This window comes from Tachyglossus aculeatus, chromosome 13, assembly GCF_015852505.1.
Source record: "Tachyglossus aculeatus isolate mTacAcu1 chromosome 13, mTacAcu1.pri, whole genome shotgun sequence".
In the NCBI taxonomy this organism is placed as follows: Eukaryota; Metazoa; Chordata; class Mammalia; order Monotremata; family Tachyglossidae; genus Tachyglossus; species Tachyglossus aculeatus.
Genome location: NC_052078.1, coordinates 15,596,660 through 15,617,900, shown reverse-complemented (window position 1 = coordinate 15,617,900; position 21,241 = coordinate 15,596,660). Strand labels below are relative to the sequence as shown.

The following is a 21,241-nucleotide window of genomic DNA, read 5'->3' as shown; positions in this document are numbered from 1 at the left end:
AGCCCCATACAGCAACTCACTGTGGAGGGCTTGGTTCATTTTTCCTTTTTCGAATTCAGATTTCCCTCCAGCAGCATACATTCATTCATTCAATTGTATCTATTGAACGCTTACTGTGTGCAGAGCACTGTACTAAGCGCTTGGGAAGTACAAGTTGGCAACATATAGAGACGGTCCCTACCCAACAACGGGCTCACAATCTAGAAGGGGGAAACAGACAACAAAACATACAGTGGAGTATATTATCAATTGAGACCCATCTACCAATATGGACTCCTGAGTATCTAGACTTTTGAATGCCATTTGTAGCAAAGAAAACAATTGGCCTTGTTCTTTCTTCTTTTATGAAGCTGAGCCAGAGAGATTCTAGGCTGTAAATCACCTATTTGATCAATCTTCTAAGGTAAAGAAAAGATGGAAGAATTGACAAACATTCTGACAAAGTGCATCTGCCTGGATAGAGCATGATGCAATATATGAAGAAACATTTAGGTGCATGAGGGTCATGCTGAGCTACAATGCAAGTTTTCCTTTTGAGTTCTCCTTCTGCAAGACCAAAACCCTTGTGCTTAGGAAAACTTGATGTACTACAGCAATAGTGGCAATGATGGCACAATGCAATAAAGAAAAGAGAGGCTTTAAGCGGAAGCTTTGAAAAAACCATTGAACAGGGAGGCAAAAGCAAACACAGTGCCAGGCGTGGCAGAGCCGACAGTTTGGGCAGTCTTTGTGTGTGTGGTAAGATCTTTCATTGGCATTTTCAGCTCCATACCCATCCATGGGTGAATTTTTCAATCAATAGTGTGTTTTCTGAGTACAAAAGATTATGAGAAGCAGCATGGCATAGTAGATAGAGCCCGGGCCTGGGAATCAGAAGGTCACGGGTTCTAATGCCGGCTCTGCACTTGTCTGCTATGTGGCCTTGGGTGAGTCACTTCACTTCCCTGTGCCTCAGTTACTTCATCTGTAAAACGGGGATTGAGACTGTGAGCCCTATGTGTGTGTCCAACCCGACTGGCTTGTATCCACCCCAGCCCTTACACAGTGCCTGGCACATAGTAAGCGCTTAAAAAATACCACTATTATTATTATTAAATGCATGTGTAAAATATATGAAAACATATGTGCAAACATATACACACATACATATATATCTTTTTAAAATCTGACATGATATTAGAAGTTATGGGAAGAGGACAAGGGTGCGCTAAAAAGGAAATGAAAGATTAAACCCTTCCCTCAAAAAGCTCACTGTCGAAAAAGTGGCAAGTAAACATGCAGCATGAAATACAAGCAAAAACTCAAACATTTCCACATATCTTCAAGAAAGTTTGCAATTCAATAATTATTGGCTCTATCACACAACAATTAGAGGAAATTTAGCAAATGCCTGATTAATATGTTCAGTTTACATGGAAAAGGTGAATTTCTTTGATCAGAATGATAGGGTTTGGTTGCCTACACTGATCAATTAAGATGTTTACCAAAACATACTACACTTTGGTTGTATAGACCACCAAAACAGGCTTCCTTTCTTCATAAACCGCTACTCCATCCAAACCGCTACCCTCCTCGTTCAATCCCTCATCCTAACCCGACTGGATTACTGCATCAGTCTCCTCTCTGATCTCCCATCCTCCTGTCTCTCCCCACTTCAATATATACTTCACGCTGCTGCCCGGATCATCTTTGTGCAGAAACGCTCTGGGCATGTTACTCCCCTCCTCAAAAATCTCCAGTGGCTACCAATCAACGTACACATCAGGCAGAAACTCCTCATCCTGGGCTTCAAGGCTGTCCATCACCTCGCCCCCTCCTACCTCTCCTCCCTTCTTTCCTTCTCCAGCCCAGGCCGCACCCTCTGCTCCTCTGCCACTAACCTCCTCACTGTGCCTTGTTCTCACCTGTCCCGCCACCGACCCAGGCCCACGTGCTCCCCCAACCTGGAATGCCCTCCCTCTGCACATCTGCCAAGCTAGCTCTCTTCCTCCCTTCAAAGCCCAACTGAGAGCTCACCTCCTCCAGGAGGCCTTCCCAGATTGAGCCCCCTCCTTCCTCTCCCCCTCCTCCTCCTCCCCATCCCCCCAACTTACCCCCTTCCCCTCCCCACAGCACCTGTATATAGGTTTGCACATATTTATTACTCTATTTTACTTGTACATATTTATTCTATTTATTTTATTTTGTTAATATGTTTTGTTTTGTCGTCTGTCTCCCCCTTCTAGACTGTGAGCCCGCTGTTGGGTAGGGACCGTCTCTATATGTTGCCAACTTGTACTTCCCAAGTGTTTAGTACAGTGCTCTACACACAGTAAGTGTTCAATAAATACGATTGATTGAATGAATGAATGAGTAAATCTGGTCTGAGCTTTGTTGTCAAATCACCACCATTATCTCTGTCAAATGCATTTTAAAGAGTCTACTGATTAATACAGCTTCTCTGCTTTGTAAAAATGCAAGAAAAATCCTGCTTACATCAATGACTGGATGCAGAGAAGATTATGTTTCCTTTCCCAAACAGGTCCATCCTAAGCCTATGCCTTTACCAGCCACAATTATCTGGATAACCCTAGCAAAAGAACCCGGAGACGGGGAAAAACATCACTGTCCAGACTGTCTGAAAATTTGAATTCATCAGATGACAACAACCCACCTCTTTACTTCACGCTGGGCAGACTACCATTAGTGGCCATGCCCGTGCCTGGAACTGGCCAATCTCAGTAGTTTCACTATACTTTCTGCAATACAGGCAAATTTGCATGAGAGGTGACAACCGTGGTCAAAACCATCAGAACCTTGAACATCAGCCTCTGAGCCCGAATAGAAAGCCCACACAAGGAAGCAACCTCATGGACCAGTGCCTTGGCTCCACAAATATAATACTGAAATACTAGTCCCTAACCTTTCTTTGGTCAGGTTGATAAACTGGACACTACAATGGCCAGGAAACAAAAGGCGGGATCGGCTGGTTTTGGGGTTTTTTTTTTTTGTTTTCGTTTTTACTCTTTTCAAAAAGAGCCCTGTTGTTTGTTTGGTCTAGACACAAGTGTGATTGTGGCCTGAAAGATCAGATTTAGTCATCTCACAATACCTGATGTGGTCTAAAAGCTTTCTGTCTCATTCACTGCTAATGATGGCAGAAATCACCATTAGAAGAAACAGGGGGAAAGGAAACAAAAAGTTACGATAATTGAAGTTCTGAATTTGGATATGTTTATAAGTATTTAGACTAGGCTTTTGATTCTTCCTAGGACAGAACCACTTTCACTCTCTCTCTCTCTCTCTCTCTCTCTCTCTCTCTCTCTCTCTCTCTAAGACAACCTACTTGTAAGGTTTAAAAGTTCGTATCTGCTGAGGAGGCACAACTATAGCTAACCTGCTGGGAGCCTCTGAACAGACCCTTAGTCTGAGCAGAACCTATTTGGAACATCTGCGAAGAAGTTAAATCATTTTAAGTGGGAAATTAGGCTAATGTTTGCTGCAATGAAAATCGTGAATCTTGCTGTTCTGCGGTGGATTGTTAATGGTGAAAACGAATGGTGTGGCAGAGACATACAAAATAAAATAAATCCGTCTTATTTTATTAGCAGCCTGACACTTTTATATTCAGAATTTATGTTTCAGAGCCCTTCCCTCATACATTGCAGGAGCATTTCCAATTTCTGCTTGTGACTAGGCTAGAGGTAATAGTCTGTTCCCTTTTTCAAGTCTTATAGGGATGGGCAGAGTTGGGGAGGCTAGAGTGTTTTGAAGGACAAAAGAAGCAAACAGAATTTCTCAAATGTGAAGATAAATAAGAAAAAAGAAATATTTTCTTGCCTATGTAACGGGAATACTGATGGACCTGGGAGAGATGCAGCAAAGAAAACAATTCTGCTGCACCCTATTTTTGCTTCCCTGACAATCAACCCATTCCCTCAACTCAGGTAAGTGGGAATGCTGGGGAATTCTGTTCCACGGTCTCAATCCTCCATTGCACATGTGCATCACAGCAGGCATGGTATCAAAGGACCGATCAGGAACTTGACTGATCAATCACTTAGTCCAACAGCTCACCAGTGATCAGAGACTGCCAGTTAAGGGGCAAGTCAAAGTGATCCTGCCTGACTCCTGCCTTTCCATATCCTAGGGCTTCAAGGGGTGCCCGTTGCCAAAAGGGGCTTAATCTGGGAAATTTTCTCCCACCCAACTATGTGCACCACTTTTTCCCATGCCCCTGAATAAGCTTAAAAGAAGGCAGCCCAATTATCTCATTATTATGCTGGTCACATGACTTTAATCACGCTTGATGCTTTTTGAACATGGCATGCAAATTATGTAAGTATAAAAATGTATGCAAAATAAAATGAAGATGTGTGTGTGTCTGGATTTCCCAGAAAGAGCCTTGGAAACCTTACCGTTTCATACCCTTCCCCAAACAGCTGGCTGTGCCTCAGCCAGCCACCAGTGAAGAAAACGTGTGATGCTAGTGGCTTTTCAAGGCTATAAGATATAATCTACTGGAGGGTATGGATTGGCAATAGCACAGTTCAGAGGGCCATAGGTATTATTAGAAATGAGGATTCTAATTCCTGGCGTGTCACTGACTGGCTGAAAACAAAAGCTTATGGTTCAATTTCCCTACGGAGATGAATGACTGCCTGCCTCAAAGGACTATGTGCCTTAATCAATAAGTCTCAAGCTTTCCCTTCATGCTAAGTATTTTTATTAATACCCATGTAAGTAGAGGAGTTTTTTAGTTCTATGCTCACAGAGGGCAATACAATGTGAAAGTTAACTGACAGACCACAGAACTGCTCTTTGCCAATGACAGCCTGACTCCTGTGTCTGGCTTTGCAGTTACGATTCACTGGTTCTGGGTGTCTGTAGAGGGCTAGCTCAGGGTAGATTTCTTCACGAGGCTAATTTATGATGCAGAATTTAATTTAGATAGATACATTCAATATTCTCCTTCCTTGGCCTTGCCCGAGTGAATGTCAGGTGTAGGCAAACACACGGCAGTGAATGGAGCTGTTTTGCAGCAGCTGCTGTATTTAACCTAACTAGGATGTGAAATGAGAACCCAGTACTCGAAAAACAAATTCTATCAAAAAAAAAAACCCCTGCAAGTTCAGCTTGCCCCTAGAAACTAGGATCTCAAATTGTTTTGTTTGTAGTTTCTCATTTCCTGTGACTATGAGCAAGTCTGACCTTGATTTTTTTTGATATATCTTTTTTGGAAGTAGGGAGAGGCCGTCCTCCTGTTACCAAGCAACAATGAATGAGAAAGCTGGCCAGGGCTGTTTGTTGTATAAACAGGGCAATAATGAAGACAAAGAACGTAAAACCTAATCTTCTTCGACTTCTTCAGAAAACCCGTCAGAAGTACTTTGGGAAAGCCTGAACACATTGGATATAACGGAAGAGACACCATTCAGGACTTGACCCCCGACCCTCAACAGTAATGGGGAAGATGCTGGCACATTAGCTGTTTTATGAGAACAGTCAGTATTTTAGCAGCAGCTCGGAGGTGGGATATTCACAAAGACTCATCCATGTATGTTCACCCTTAGATTTTCTCCTCTGGCTGTGGTATGTCCTCAGTCCCAGTGTGTGAGTATTTAGCAGTCTTCTGGGCCCGGGTCAAGATGATAATAATAATAATAATAATGGCATTTGTTAAGCGCTTACTATGTGCAAAGCACTGTTCTAAGCGCTGGGCGGGATACAAGGTGATGAGGTTGTCCCACGTGGGGCTCACAATCTTAATCCCCATTTTACAGATGAGGGAACTGAGGCTCAGAGAAGTGAAGTGACTTGCCCAAGGTCACACAGCAGACATGTGGCGGAGCCGGCATTCGAACCCCTGACCTCGGACTCCAAAGACCATGCTCTTTCCACTGAGCCACGCTGCTTCTCTAAGATACCCAATCTTACAGCTAGATTTGAAGGCTTGTGTAGTTTTACCCGCCAAACTAGGCAATAGTTCTTGGCTCATAGTAAGCTCTTAATATTTATTACTCTATTTATTTTATTTGTACATTTTATTCTATTTATTTTATTTGTTAATATGCTTTGTTTTGGTCTCTGTCTCTCCCTTCTAGACTGTGAGCCCACTGTTGGGTAGGGACTGTCTCTGTTGCCAACTTGTACTTCCCAAGCGCTTGGTACAGTGCTCTGCACACGGTAAGCGCTCAATAAATACGATTGAATGAATGAAGGAAGGAAGGAAGGAAGGATTTTACTAGTACGAAGTTGGATTTTCTTCTGAATGGCCAGCAGCACTGGGTTAGAGGGGGCCGTGATGGCAATGAGATCTTCTGGGACACCAGACAGGTGAAAGTCCCTCTAATGGGTACATGCCAAAGTGTCTTAAGGGTAATAAGGCTCTGATGGATACAGAATCATCCCCTCGAGCAGCACTAATGTACTTAGGGTCAAGTAGATATGATCCTTCCTGGGAACGGGTGGACAAAAATGGCCATCTTCATGATATAGTGCTGGTGCTAACTTATCCAGGCACTCTGTTGAATATTCACTTAATTTCTTGGAGGAACTATCTATCTCATTTTATGTCTAAAACTGGTACAAACAGGTATCTCTCCTACTCAACAACACACGTAAGAAACCTCTTTAGAAGTTAATCTAGTGCCTCTGGTCCTCTTTGGCAGTTGTTTCCATCATGTCATAGCAGGCATAATATCTGGAATTACCATAAGACAAGACATTATGCTAGAGATTTGTTCATTATTTACTGAGTGTGTCAGAAGCATTAGCTGCCTCCAGGCTTTTCTGAACACCAGGAGAGTTTTCTCAAGACGCACACGCAGAAGGTAAACATGCTACTCACTTTTGGGGAGTGTCATTGAGAATACATCTTCCATTTACGTTCTCTCCTGTTAGATTTTTTTTGGTTATTACTAAGGATTTTAATTTATAGACTGTATGACAGGCAGCAGGATGGTTTAAGCTAGTTAAGTCATAGTCACTTGAAAGGAGAGATTTGGGGGCAATTCAGTTTAGATGGAAAAGGGTTAAAAGGGGTTAAATCCAGATATCTTCTACAGTTTCAGAAGTTGAGGGAAGAATTCTGAGTGGTTTCCGTAAGTGCTGGTCTCTGCTCAGTCTAAGCAACTAGCAATGGTTTAATGGTTTCTTAAAGTATACTAACTTGACCAGGGAGAAAAAAAATGACAACTAATTGACCATTAAAGCTCCTCTTTCAATCTGTCCAAATAAGCACAGAGAGGTTAAGTGACTTGCCACAGGCCACCCAGCAGGCTTATCTCAGAGCCAGGTATCGTGGTCTCTACGCAACTTACACTTTCTTTACTAGATCACAACCTCTGGCAATGTAGCATGGATAGGGACTCCTGGGAGGAAACACTGGTTTATAACAAGACAAGCAGAAATGAGGAATGGGGTTACTCTTCTTTGAGTCAGCTGCTGAAACCTCAGACCTGGCACCTCTGGAACTGGCACTCTTTTATTGCAAACGAAGCACGACTCCTTACTCATTTGTTCAATCGTATTTATCAAGCGCTTACTGTGTGCAGAGCACTGGACTAAGCACTTAAGTCCAGGTAGGCATGTACCTGGTTAGGTGCTAGACTGTAAGCTCATTGTGGGCAGGGAATGGGTCTGTTATGCTGTACTCTCCCAAGCGCTTAGTACAGTGCTCTGCACACAGTAAGTGCTCAATAAATACAACTGAATGAATGAAAGTTTGACTTCACTTCCAGAAGGGAAGGAGTCCCTTCTGGGTCAGAAGCAACCCACAAACATTTTGAGTCCCATACAGCTTGAACTATGCTCTGCCCGTTCTTGAAAATACCATTGACTGTGGGTGAGTTCCCGATACATCATCATCATCATCATCATCAATTGTATTTATTGAGCACTTACTGTGTGCAGAGCGCTGTACTAAGTGCTTGGGAAGAACAAGTTGGCAACATATAGAGACAGTCCCTACCCAACAGTGGGCTCACATTCTGGGAAGGAGCCTGAGGAGACCGGAACCAGGAGGTATATGAGTTGCCCGTATCACTTTGCTTAGTCAGAATTTACCCTTCTCTTTCTGGCCCACTGGAATAACCTCTTTCCAACATTTTTGACTTTTCTAACTGGTGCTGGTGTAGTGGTCGTTTTGTATTTCTCCATCAAGACCAACCATTTCCAGCTACCAGCTGACTAACATTGGCATCTGTCAAGGTGGACAAGGCTGAGGTTGGTAGGAAGGACCCATATAACACAAAAGCATCTGCTGCAATTGTTATAACTGTCACACCTCTAACACAGATGGAAATTGTGATTCTTCACCAGTGTAAATCCTGGAAGTTTACGTAATGCTCCTGGCTTCCTGCTATGTGCCACATTCCCCAGATTCCTAGAGAGAACCTTTGGCATTGGGAAAATCCGGCTTATTGTTTCAAAAGTTCTGTGTCTGTGCCTCTGGATAGTATAGCTGACTTTCCAAGTTTGATGGTAATCTATAATCTGGCTTTACTTTTTAGCCTGCACAAACAGATGTATCAGAAAGAAAACTTAAAAGGATCGTTATGGTCCAGAGACATGTTGACGGGTTGCAGAAAATTCAGAGAATTACCACAAAAGTGATGGATGGACTGGAAAGATTGATTTTGAGGGGAGATGAAAGCAAACTGAATACAAGTATTTTGGCCAATGAGTGACTAAATATACTGGAAGGGGAGAAGAGTAGAGAGGAAAGGAGAGACATGAAATAGAATATGATCATTTTTGAGGGTAAGGACTCTAGTGGGCAAGACACACTTTAATGATGTCTAAGGAACACAGAAATATTAAAATCAGTGTCATCCCAATTGAATTTATTACAAAATACAGGCTTCAGTCCGCAGAGATAAAGCCTATTTTTTTTTCCTAGAGTTGCCCTCCAAATACAATTGTGTGAGTCTTACTGCTGGTGAAATTTAAAATAATGTTAAATAAAAACTACAGAAAAGAAGTATTAGTGAGGGAAATAATTCTGTATTGCCCTGGGATGCAAAAATATTTTAAAAAATATGTATTTCTTGCATCTAACCGCAATGATTCTGGAGTCATTTTGAGACAACATTCCTCCTCCTGCTGTCCCAGGATACACCTGGAGTATGTGAGATATATCACAAAACTTGTGAAATGACAAACAAGTTTTGTTAACTTAATGATGGAGCTAAAATCTGAACCTTGAAAAGTTATTGTGCCAGAAAATTACTCAGGATATCTTAATTACATAGCCGAAATGATGAATTCAACCTCTTTCTAATCTTAAGTAAAAACCATGGCCCAAGCACATGTTCATTCATTCATTCACTCAATCATATTTATTGAGCTCTTATTGTGTGCAGAGCACTGTACTAAGCGCTTGAGAAGTACAAATCGGCAACATATAGAGATGGTCCCTACCCAACAATGGGCTCAGAGTCTAGAAGGGGGAGACAGACAACAAAACAAAACAAGTACACACACACACACACACACACACACACACACACACACACACACAGTTATTTCTTGATTTTTCAGAGATTGATTGTCCAGGCTAGGCATTATCTAGCTTCCTTGCTTTTCCTAAAGCTATCAACTTTGGGCCTTTCTCTCTTTGTTGATACCTTCATCAGAGGATGAGGAGGTAACATTCAAACTAATCAAATACTATCACCTTTTAGCAGCTCCAATAAAGGGTGAATGAAGCACAAGGCTAAAATTATGGGCTAAAATGATGCTTTGGATTATCGGTGGATTTTAATTTTCTGAGCTCCATCTGTTTCACTCCTAATTTTTCGCTGCCATAGATAAAACAGAATTGGCTGTGCATTTAATGCCATTCAATTTCAGATCTTTTCCCCTGACAAGCTCTGAGCAGTTCACATAAAGCTTACTAGGGAATTAACCTGCCTTTCAGGTGAGCCAAGTAGATCAACTGGAGAGGAGGCAGATGGTTAGAGAACAGGGCAAGAGATAGGAGCAGGACAGGTAGGAAGAAAGAGGCAGAATGACGAGAAAGAAGGAAGAACAGATTAAATCCCAGTTCAATGTCAAATGGACAGATAGGAATGTTCAAGTTCAATGCCAAACAGCATGCTGCACAAGGACGTCTCCAACGGCCTCCAAAGGGTGTTCTGATCTACAACGAGGCACCACAGGCTGACAAAACTGACAACTAGGTATTTACCAACCATGATCTGGCACTGGAATAAATCTATCAAAATGACTATTTAAAGTAAAATACCACCAGGAGTGATTTTCAAAAGGTTAGGCAAGGACCAGGGATAGGGTTCAGTAAATGGGCTGTTGGCTTTTCACTCTCAATAACTGAAGTTACAACACTGATAGCTACTGAACCTTGAATTTTAGAAATTAGTCAGTGGTCCTTTCCTGTCCCCCATTCCCTCCCCATGGCATATTGGTCAACAACTAGTCAAACATAGCATCTTGAAGGAACGAGGCGAAGGCCAACCTCTGTCAGGTCATTGCTCTACTTTCCACCCAGTCTCTCTTCTCTGGGGGTGAGGCATGGATGTAGACTGAAATTATCCCCTTCCTGTACTGATTGGAGGCCAACCCAACACCAAGTCTCCTTAGATGTAATTTTATTTATTTGGATGGATGTCTGTCTCCCCACCTCTAGACTGTGAGCTCATTGTGAGCAGGGGATGTCACTGTTTATTGTTGTACTGTACTTTCCCAAGCACTTAGTACAGTTCCTCTCCAACCCAACCGCTACCCTACTGGTTCAATCTCTCATCCTATCCCGACTGGATTACTGCATCAGCCTCCTCTCTGATCTCCCATCCTCCTGTCTCCCCCCACTTCAATCTATACTTTACACTGCTGCCCGGATCATCTTTGTGCAGAAACGTTCTGGGCATGTTACTTCCCTCCTCAAAAATCTCCAGTGGCTACCAATCAACCTAGGCATCAGGCAAAAACTTCTCACTCTCGGCGTTAAGGCTCTCCATCACTTCGCTCCCTCCTACCTCTCCTCCCTTCTTACCTTCTCCAGCCCAGCCCGCACCCTCCGCTCCTCTGCCGCTAACCTCCTCACTGTGCCTCATTCTCGCCTGTCCCGCCGTCGACCCCTGGCCCACGTCCTACCCCTGGCCTGGAATGCCCTCCCTCCGCACATCTCCCAAACTAGCTCTCTTCCTCCCTTCAAAGCCCTACTGAGAGCTCACCTCCTCCAGGAGGCCTTCCCAGACTGAGCCCCCCTTCCTCTCCCCCCATCCCCCCGGCCCTACCTCCTTCCCCTTCCCATAGCACCTGTATATATGTTTGCACAGATTTATTACTCTATTTATTTTACTTGTACATATTTATGATTCTATTTTTTTTTATTTTGTTAATATGTTTTGTGTTGTTGTCTGTCTCCCCCTTCTAGCCTGTGAGCCTGCTATTGGGTAGGGACCATCGCTATATGTTGCCAACTTGTACTTCCCAAGCGCTTAATACAGTGCTCTGCGCACAGTAAGCGCTCAATAAACACGATTGAATGAATGAATGAATACAGTGCTCTGCACAGAGTAATTGCTTAATAAATACGATTGAATAAATGAGTCAATCAATAAATGTTGATGATGACCACATTTCCAATGCTGTCCAAGCTTCAAAAGGAGCTTGCTTCATTTTCATGAACAGAAAGAGAAATCGGCTCATAAATATCCTGCTTGGTTCTTGTTGGATAAAAAATATTCCACTTTTAGATTTTGGAAGAATTACTTTCAATCTCGCAGAACATTTTATGCATTTTAAAACTAAAATGGAAAATACTGAAAACGTTAAGCCATCATTCAAAATGTCACTCAGCCAGAGCAGCTCTAAAATTGCCAAGCTCAAGAAACTTAAGTTTGAATAGTTTGCTATGGATTCTTGAGAGATCAATAATGTTACTGCATTTCAAACTGGTCCCATGATACATAGATATGGAGGTTGGACAGAGAAGAGAGACACTGGAAACGGCTAATGTAGTTGTAGGAGATATTAAAAATAACAATCTTAACTGGCACTTGAGACTTTCATCATCAGTTTTTAGACTGTAAGAATTTGAAAAGTCACCGTTTGATATGTACTGGTTCTTGTTGCCTCACTGACTTTTAGAATTCTGTGACCTGAGATTTCTGGCTTTAGTATGGTACCTGCTAGAAGAACCTATGAATTTTTCTCCTGGCAGCAGAAAAATGGATGTCATTGTCACAAATGAATTCCCTCATGGTGTCACAGTTAATTTATGATTATTAATAGGAAAAGGATTCAAGTATCAAAGAAAGATTCACGTTTTGAAATGTGATCATAGTCTGGAAAGTAAATGGATGAATTCTCAGAGTCACTAGTGTTTTGACTTTGGACTAAGATATTTTAAAATGATGACAGTAAGTTTCATTTCATTGTAAATGCAAATGGAAATTCATACTAATTCAGGCCCGAGGGAGTTTCCAGAATTTTCCTTGTCCCATCCTTAAAAATTCCTAAAAGTCCTCTTTTATAAAATGATCCTTCCATTTTCAATTCTCAATACAGGATCAGTGTTTCCAGAGTTAGAGCCTTCTGTTAGCTTTCCAGTAATGGGAACATTCCTATAGAGTAACTGAGAACGAGAAACTCACCCTTTGTCTCCTAAAAGGCTCATAAATGCAAACCACTTCATTGAGGACCTTGGGATGGGAGGGGATTAGACATTCCTCAGATTGACAAAAAATCTTTTCTTTGCGAACTGATCCTCCACCAGGCAATAGATTTGTAGCCTCAAATTTAGCCACAAGCAAAAAAGCTCACACTCAGTGTTTTCCGTCTACCCTGAATTAAACGATCAATTGTTTCTACCCCTGAACTCTGGCCACCAAAGGATCACTGAAACACAAAGAATCTCTATTTTTGGTGGCTGACTGAAGGAAAATGCGGGGAACAAAAAACAGTACGAGTTTTATCAAGACGTTATTGCTATCAAGTTTTGAAGCTTTGCGTTTGTCAAACTTGTCTCCATGTCTTCTATTCACAATTTCAGCTAAGTAAGCATTCTCCAGTTCTATGGTGATTTCAGATGACTGCAATTAAGTGGCTCTACTCTGAACATAGGATATGTTTTTCATGGAGAAGTTCTGGTTCAAGTGATATTCTATTAAGAGCCTGCAAGCTTGGTGCCATGCTTGACTCCTCACAGTTCTCCATAGCTTATATTTAATCTTCTGCTAAATCCTGCCAATTCTTCCCCCACCATATTTTCTGGACCCACTCAAAAGAGCTAGTCCCATCCAAGCTTTGCCATTATCACAAACAGACCATTGCTTCAGCCTACTTACCGGTCTCTGGCCTTTAACCTCCCTTCAGATACTGTAGGATACTGCACAGATTATAACAGAAATCACAGTTTTCATATGTGCTTACTCTGTGCCATGCACAGGGGTAGCTATAAGGTAAACAGACTGGACATAGCTTCTGTCCCACATGGGGTTCAAAGTCAAACAGCAGGTGGGAGAGAACAGTTATTTTAACCAGTTTTACAGATGACGAAACAGAGGCATGTTGAGGTTAAGTGATTTGGTCAAAGTCAAGCAGCAGGTAAGTGGTGGCATTAAGATTGGAATCCGGGTCTCCTGGCTCCCAGCCCAATGCCCTTTCTACTAAGACGTGCTGCCACCTCCTCTTCTTCTCAAAGTTTCACTGACACATCTCTCCACTCCTCAAAAACCCCAATGGGCACCATCTTCCTCTGCATCAAGCAAAAACTCCTTACCAGTCTCTCTCCTAGTTCTCCCCATTGTACATATTGGCTCCCTCCACTGCTACTCCCCAGCTCATACCTTTCACTCCTTCCAAGTTCCCCTTCTAATTGTAACTCCTTTGTGATTCTCCCCAGCTCCAACCCCTCACTCACACACTTCTTCCAGCCTGAAATTCCCTCTGCTCACAAATATGCCGGACCACAGCTCTCCCCATCTTCAAAGCCCCCACAAGATGCCACTAACTTCAGGAAGCCTTCCTTCCCAGGAGAATTAAAAGTAATTTATCTTAATCATGTCAACCCAAAAGATTCCTTTAACATTTAAACACTTGAGTCCAATCCTCAGCACTTGTAGACATATATGTTTTATTAGTATCTTTATTCAGCTATTTTACCTCAATACACCTGTACTGTTTTCTTGTATATCTTTACTCTTCCTCCTGCTATTTGTACATAATTTGTCAGTTTCTCCCATTAGGTTGTGAGTACACTGAATGCCGAGAACACGTGTTCTCCTCTTATATTCTCCATATGCTTAGTTAAATGCTTTGCACTCAGTAGACACTCAACATTGATTGAGAACTACAGAATTGAGAGAAATATTTGAGTAAGAATGGCTAGATAGAAAATAACTTAAGGAACATATTTCCCCTTTTGCCCCCACCCACCCAATTGTCCCCTTTCTTAGTCTTCCTTTATATTGCTTTCATTTTTAATCAAAACTCAAAAAAGAAAAATATTTTTAAAATGAAAAAGTAGTAAATCGATTAAACTACCTTGTGTTCTACATTAACTGGATGTGCCCACAAGGCCTGAGCCTTTGAGACTTTTGGGGGGGAGAAGGGGGAAGCACAAAGTTAAATGGGAAATGGTGTGAACAGATGGGAAGTTTGATGATAAGCCTGGAACATTTCATAGAAAGAGTTCTTGAAAGAAGTAAAAGCCAATTATAAGATAAAAGAAAAAGCCTGTTCTGAAACAAGGTGGTAAGATAATATTTGTAGATGGAAAATAATTAGAACCAAGGAGGTGATAATAATATACAGCTGAGTATGGAAACTTTAAAGCACTGAATGACTAGGGAATTCAGGTAAAATAATCAAAATCTTAATTTAATGAATTAAAGACAAAAACCTAAAGAGCAGTATTGAAATGCGATGAAAGAATGCCTGTTCCCTGGGGCAGAAGGAGAGGTGGGGGATGATGATTATAAAAAAAACCCAACAAAAACAGGCTTGTAAATGGAAGAACTGATGATCCCTGCCTCTTGCTTCCAGGACGTTATATGGCAGTGGTGTTTTGGGGCAGTGTTATCCAATGACCAGTGCACTAGGCTGGAGTCAAGGGTCTGAATTCTATTTCTACACTGTCACCAACATTCTCCGGGAATTTGAGCAACTGATTTGATTTTTCTGGGCTTTCAATTCTCCATCTGTAAGACATAATATTACCTGTACCACATCCTGTAATCAATATTGTGAAGTTTATTTAGCTGAGAAGCAGCATGGCCTAGTGGAAAGTGGCCTAGCAGGGGTCAGAGGATCTGGATTCTAATCCCAGGTCTGCCAATAGTTTGCTGTGTGACCCTGGGTGACTCACTTGGCTTTTCTGTACCTCAGTTACCTCATCTGTAGAACGGGGATTAAATCCTCCTCCCTCCAGCTTAGACTGTGAGCCCTGTGTGGGACAGGGACAGTCTCCAACTTGATAAACTTGTACCTACCCCACTATTTAAAACAGTGCTGGACACAAAGTAAGTGTTTAACAAATACCACTCAAAAAAAAAAAGTTAAGGCGCTCGTCATTTCACCCTAGTTAGCGTAGTAATGCCCTTTAATGTTCCAAAAATATCTAGGGTGGGGGAAGTAACACCTATGCACAATTGCTTGCTGGTTTCCTGAGCCCAGTCAGTGCTATTCACTGAGTACTTACTGTGCTCAGACTCCCTGTTCCTATCTCACTTTCCTTTCTTCACACTTGAGTCCACCTCTTTACGGCTACCCTCTACCATACCACTCCCATCCTATTTTGAACTCTCAAAAATCTAGTGTCTGGTTATGGGACACATCTGTCACTTCAAACCCAAGCAGTTTAGATGGAACAGAAGCACACTTCTATTAGTACTGAGATCGGGGACACAGACTCATAGCTTTTTCCAGGGATTACTTAGGATTTTAGTTTTCCCAGGTGCAATGAAACCATTAACTCCTAACCCCCAGATCACACTCTAACTGACCATTTGGGATGTTGACCATGTTAACCCCTTGACCATCATCCACCCCAGATGCTTTCATTCATTCATTCAATCGTATTTATTGAGCGCTTACTGTGTGCAGAGCACTGTACTAAGCACTTGGGAAGTACAAGTTGGCAACATATAGAGATGGTCCCTACCCAACAGTCTAGAAGGGGGAGACAGAGAACAAAACATATTAACAAAATAAAATAAATAGAATAAATATGTACAAATAAAATAGAGTAATAAATACGTACAAACATATATACATATATACAGGTGCTGTGGGGAGGGAAAAGAGGTAAGGCGAGGGAGATGGGGAGGGGGAGGACGGGATGCTTTCTGCCTCCAAAGAAGAGGGCATTGTCACGTCATGTTGCAATGTGGCAAAGTCAGTGGGAAAAGTGATATGTGAGGGGGCCGGGAATGGACGTTTCAAAGAGCTGCAGGAAGGCAAGGCAGGTGGGGGAGGAGACGAGAAAAAAGGTGGGGCAGATGAAGAGTACACTACTGAAACCCTGACACTCTGCCTTCTTTTTCCTCCTTGTAGTCTGGCAGGCTCATGAGACAAATAGCGACCTTTATTTGGGTACAGTAAGTGTCCAGACGATGCCTCTGAATCCTTTCCAAGGAACAGGAATCACGAAAGCAACCCCATGCCTTTCCATCAAAGCACAAAAAAGAGCCAGTGACACCTCGTGGTTAACGATGCCTCATTGATACTCGAATGAATGTGAGCATAGATGGTAAGGCCCATCGCTCTATCCTTGAAACACGGCAGTTCTGCAAACTTAAATACTGTCTTGCTCCCATGTCTAATGCTTAAAAGCTGACTATTGTCTAGAGACCCCGAAGGCAGAAGCATGTGTCGAGTGCGTAACACTGTGGCATCCTGGTCACAGATAATGCAGTATCAATAACTGCACATTCCATTTCACTGATCATCGACTGTTTGACTCATGCCAAACATTCAAAGCCCAGTCTGAAAGACGTTTGTTTGCCCGACAGCACAGAGGGCAGCTTCATGCTGCCAAATGGAGTCACTGAGGGTTTATTACACGACTGGAAGTGTTTGTAGTCCAGGGTTTTGTGGCTTGCTGACCTCTGGAGCTAGACTAGTTTTGTAGCTTGCACCAGATTTTCTGTGAAAAATCTGACAATGTTCCTATGTGGTGCTATTTCAGTGAAGTTCTTTGAAAGGCTTGATAGAAGCTATTGTGCTCTTCATTATAGTTACAAGCAAAAAACCTACTCATTTACTGATTACTGGATCACTTTGCTGCATGTTTCTGTGTCTTTCTCTGAACTGCGGAGATCTGTTTTATGTGTTAGTGCAGTGCTGCTAACCACAATATCATATGCAATGGCATTTACTCTAGCTCCTCTTTTGGGCTATGCAGAAACAGAATTGGCCATACCCAAGTCACCTCCTGCTGTGTCACCCTGGAACTTGGATTTGCACTCTTTGCACGCCTCCCTCAGCCCCACAGCACTTAGGTACCTAGGATTTATTTATATTAATGTCTACCTCCTCCTTTAAACTGTACTCTCATTGTGGGAAGGGAATGCGTCTACCAACTCTGTGATATTGTACTCTCCCAAGCATTTAGTACAGGGCTCTGCACACAGTAAGTGCTCAATAAATGACTGGATGATTATAAAGTCATGGTAAGTATGGCACTGGCCATGACAGGAGGTTGTCTGCAGGTGCCTGTCTCAATCTGGGATTGAGGAGGACGCTGCACCTGATCACTCCTGCCATCCCATGAAGGGCTGTGGCCCCACGGAAGTAAGTGGCATCCAGGCCTGCAGTGGCCAAGGGACTCAGTTTTTGTTGTTTGTTAATGGCATTTATTGAGCGCTTACTATGTGCAAAGCACTGTTCTAAGCGCTGAAGCAGACTGAATGAAGCAGAGGTTTTAGAAATGGGAATTTGATTTTTATGCATTTAGCAACTTGACCACTGCAACACCACTGGGCACGGGACTCAGTAATACCTTTATTACTCTTACTGAATTAGGGAATTCCCCTCAGAGAGGGAAAGAAGATCAGTGGCACTCAACTGATGCTGATAAATTCAGTTTTCAAAAATCAGCAACAAAGAGGAGGGTCCCACCCATTATCTGTACGATCGTTAGATTTTTCAAGTATCTCCCAGGAGAATTTACTACTTCCAAAAAAGAACTAGAACAGCCTGAAAGCTTCCTAGGGACTTTCTGTTCCTGGAATTTTTAAAAGTTCTGGTTTTTTTTAACATTGAAAATTTTATGATAGCTTTTCTTGAGGACATACCTCATTATCACCCCCTCACTGGCATGAGAGAACTCCAGTTTAACCACAACATTAGCAGGCAGCTCAGTTGGCTTCAACTGGCAAACCCAGGTTCGATGCATTTGAAGATGGCATTCATGGTATTTGTTAGGATCAAGAAGAGAGACTCATCACAAAACCCCACACTGGCAGCACTTCACCCTACAGAAACAACTTTGAAGCTTATGTGGTATTACTCAACTTCCTGTTGTTATACCCTTGATGATTTTGGTTAGAAAGTTTGCATAGTCAGATCGAGCCGGAATTCCAAAAATCCCAGATCTGCCTTTCTATGTGCTCTGTGACTCAGAGCATAACTTTTCCCTGTCCCATTCTCCACTATAAATGGGGGATGCAATACCACATTCCCATGGCCTTTGGTAAGCAATACCAATCTAAGTTCTGAAGTATGAAAGTGAATTTATTCTCCTTCCCCCACTGCTGCAACAATCCAGATAAATTCAACCCTCCTTGGCAATGAATTATACTATTTCCTTAGTTGCTAATGAATCATTCATTTTATCCCATGGGCAATCTTTGGGCAATTCTCACACTTGCTAATGAATAATTCCCTTTGATTTTACAGCAGCAGAGATCATAAGGAACTTCTAGGCTGCAGAAGTGAACAGCAGTTTCAACTGCCTCACTAAGCTTTTATGTTGAAAATAAGATTAATTCCTGTGGAATTCTCTTCCTGCAGGACCGGAGGAATTGGGTGGGGTTATCAGAGTGACTGCCTGAGTCTTGTGCAAAGTGATGCCCTGTGTTTGGAGACTGCAAGTTGCCTTAAACAAACCTCGTATGAAGTATATACAACAGGCTGCCAGGAGGACTGGGCTGGTTGGGCCGTTGGGTCAAAATGAGTGGCTGTTTACGTTCTGAATTCCTCAAGGAAGAGTCAGGGGACAAATGGCAGGTCAGAAATGACCCAGGAGCCCCTGCCAGATCGGCTCCGTGGACGTAAGTGTGGTAAGAAAAGTAGTCAAGACGCGAAACTGGCCTCAAGACCAAAGAAACCTAGTATGAATCAAGTGGGTTTTCATTTTTGTCAGTGTTTCCACCCAGAATAAGTATTGGGAGGACCCTGAACCACCTCTGGTATGACATATGATATTCAAATCAAATGTAGGAAACACTTTGAGAAGCAGTGTGGCTCAGTGGAAAGAGCCCGGGCTTGGGAGTCAGAGGTCATGGGTTCAAATCCTGGCTCTGCCAATTGTCAGCTGTGTGACTTTGGGCAAGTCACTTAACTTCTCTGTACCTCAGTTACCTCATCTGTAAAATGGGGACGAAGACTGTGAGCCCCATGTGGGACAACCTGATCACCTTGTATCCTCCCCAGCACTTAGAACAGTGCTTTGCACATAGTAAGCTCTTAACAAATACCATTATTATTATTATTATTATTACTTGGAATTTGGGCATTTAATCCTCTGAAAAGAGCTAAGAGTAAAGGTGGAGATAATCACCTTAAAAAATTATCCTCCAAAAGTATTTACTTAACACAGTCCAAGTATTTACTTATCCTTAAAGTTTGACCCTAGTCCTTCAAATATAATCTTTATATTTTTGTTCCTTTGGTTTATTCATACTGTTAGCAAATCCTCTCTCTCCTCCCCCCACCAAGATGGGTAGGTTAAAGATTTTTTTTAAAGTATTTGTTTGGCTGTGTTTTTAGCAACACTACCTCTGTTTGAGTTCCCTCAGGAAAAGCATTTCAAGAATGGCAGAATGATATCCTTCCTGCCATAATTTAATTTTCCAGTGCCAAGGGAAATACCGCACAGTACCACCATTTACAACCACCAAAATAAGATGAAATATTAGTCACTCCCTAAGGACCTTGTGCTTCAGCTTTACCTGATAACTCTGTAAGGACTGAAGAAAAGAGCTTGATGTTTCTCTTACTCTGTAGATGAAAAATCCCAAAATGTATGGCTATGATGCTCTTACTGGAATAGCTGTGCTGCTTGTTGCAGGTTGTATCACCATTTTAACCCAATGAAAGAGCATTACTGTTCCAAAGACTTGGGAACACTGAAAGCAATGAAGACTACATCTGGGCTAAGGCCATTCTCAAAGGCAAAGGGAGCCTGCAGAGAGGTTCAATTTTTTTTCCCCCTCACTGCTCCTTGAGGTGTGCTTGCTGAGTACAAAAATCTTGTGATTCTCAACAAGGGTATGTGTGAAAGCCATATGTTTAGCTCTAACACATTCTGAATCTTTCTTTTCCGGACCTTCATAGGAGACTTCAGCATCATGGTTTCTTGCTTAGAAATCTTCAGTCAGGATGAAACTAACTGCTACCTGGAAATGCTTGCCTTGCATTTTCTCAGCTCTCAATATTATTTAGAACCTTAGCACCCAAACCCTTCAAAGAGCACCACTGTGAAACTCAGTTTTCTGCTTTTTGATAAAAAGTCCATCTGACTACAGCCAATTTACCCAAGTGAGGCTTACTAACCTTCAAAACACCACCAATTGCTGCTGTGTGGCTTTCCCCCGAAGTACACTGTGTTTTGTTTTCAACGGATGTCGGTGCTCCCTTCTGTGCTATCAATGTGCAACGCCAAGGACTCCATCAACATCCCACCTCTCCACTTTAACCAAAGGAATGGTGCCAGTGGATAACATTTAGAAAAAGAGCCGGTTTTTCCAGGAATCCACAGAAATCTCTGAAAGAAAAGAAGAGTTTGGGAAAAAGTTTTTTTATAAAATCTAGATGGAAAAAACTCACATCACGTATAAGAATGACATTTGAAGAATATTTATCTTCTCCCAGTCTTTCAGAGACGGGGATCATAGATCTATAAAGTCAGAGGACTGGGAGAAAGAATCTTGAAAGATCCAGTCCTTCCCCAAGCTCCAATTCCAAGAAGAACCACCTCTAAACCATTCCAGACAGATGAGATTCCATCCTGGTTTCAGCTAACTCTAGAGATAGATTCCATAATCCCTGATGGTGAACCAATACAATATTT

At 42.2% G+C, this 21,241-nt stretch overlaps 1 protein-coding gene across 1 annotated transcript in view; it reads right to left on the bottom strand.

Moving 5' to 3' along the window:
* ITGB1 (integrin subunit beta 1) overlaps positions 1–20,871 on the bottom strand; it is a 141,345-nt gene extending 120,474 nt beyond the window's left edge. The window contains exon 1 of the mRNA XM_038755735.1: positions 20,725–20,871. The gene's annotated coding sequence lies outside the window, so the exon portion shown is untranslated. The remainder of the gene's footprint in view (positions 1–20,724) is intronic.
* Positions 20,872–21,241: the final 370 nt, after the last annotated feature.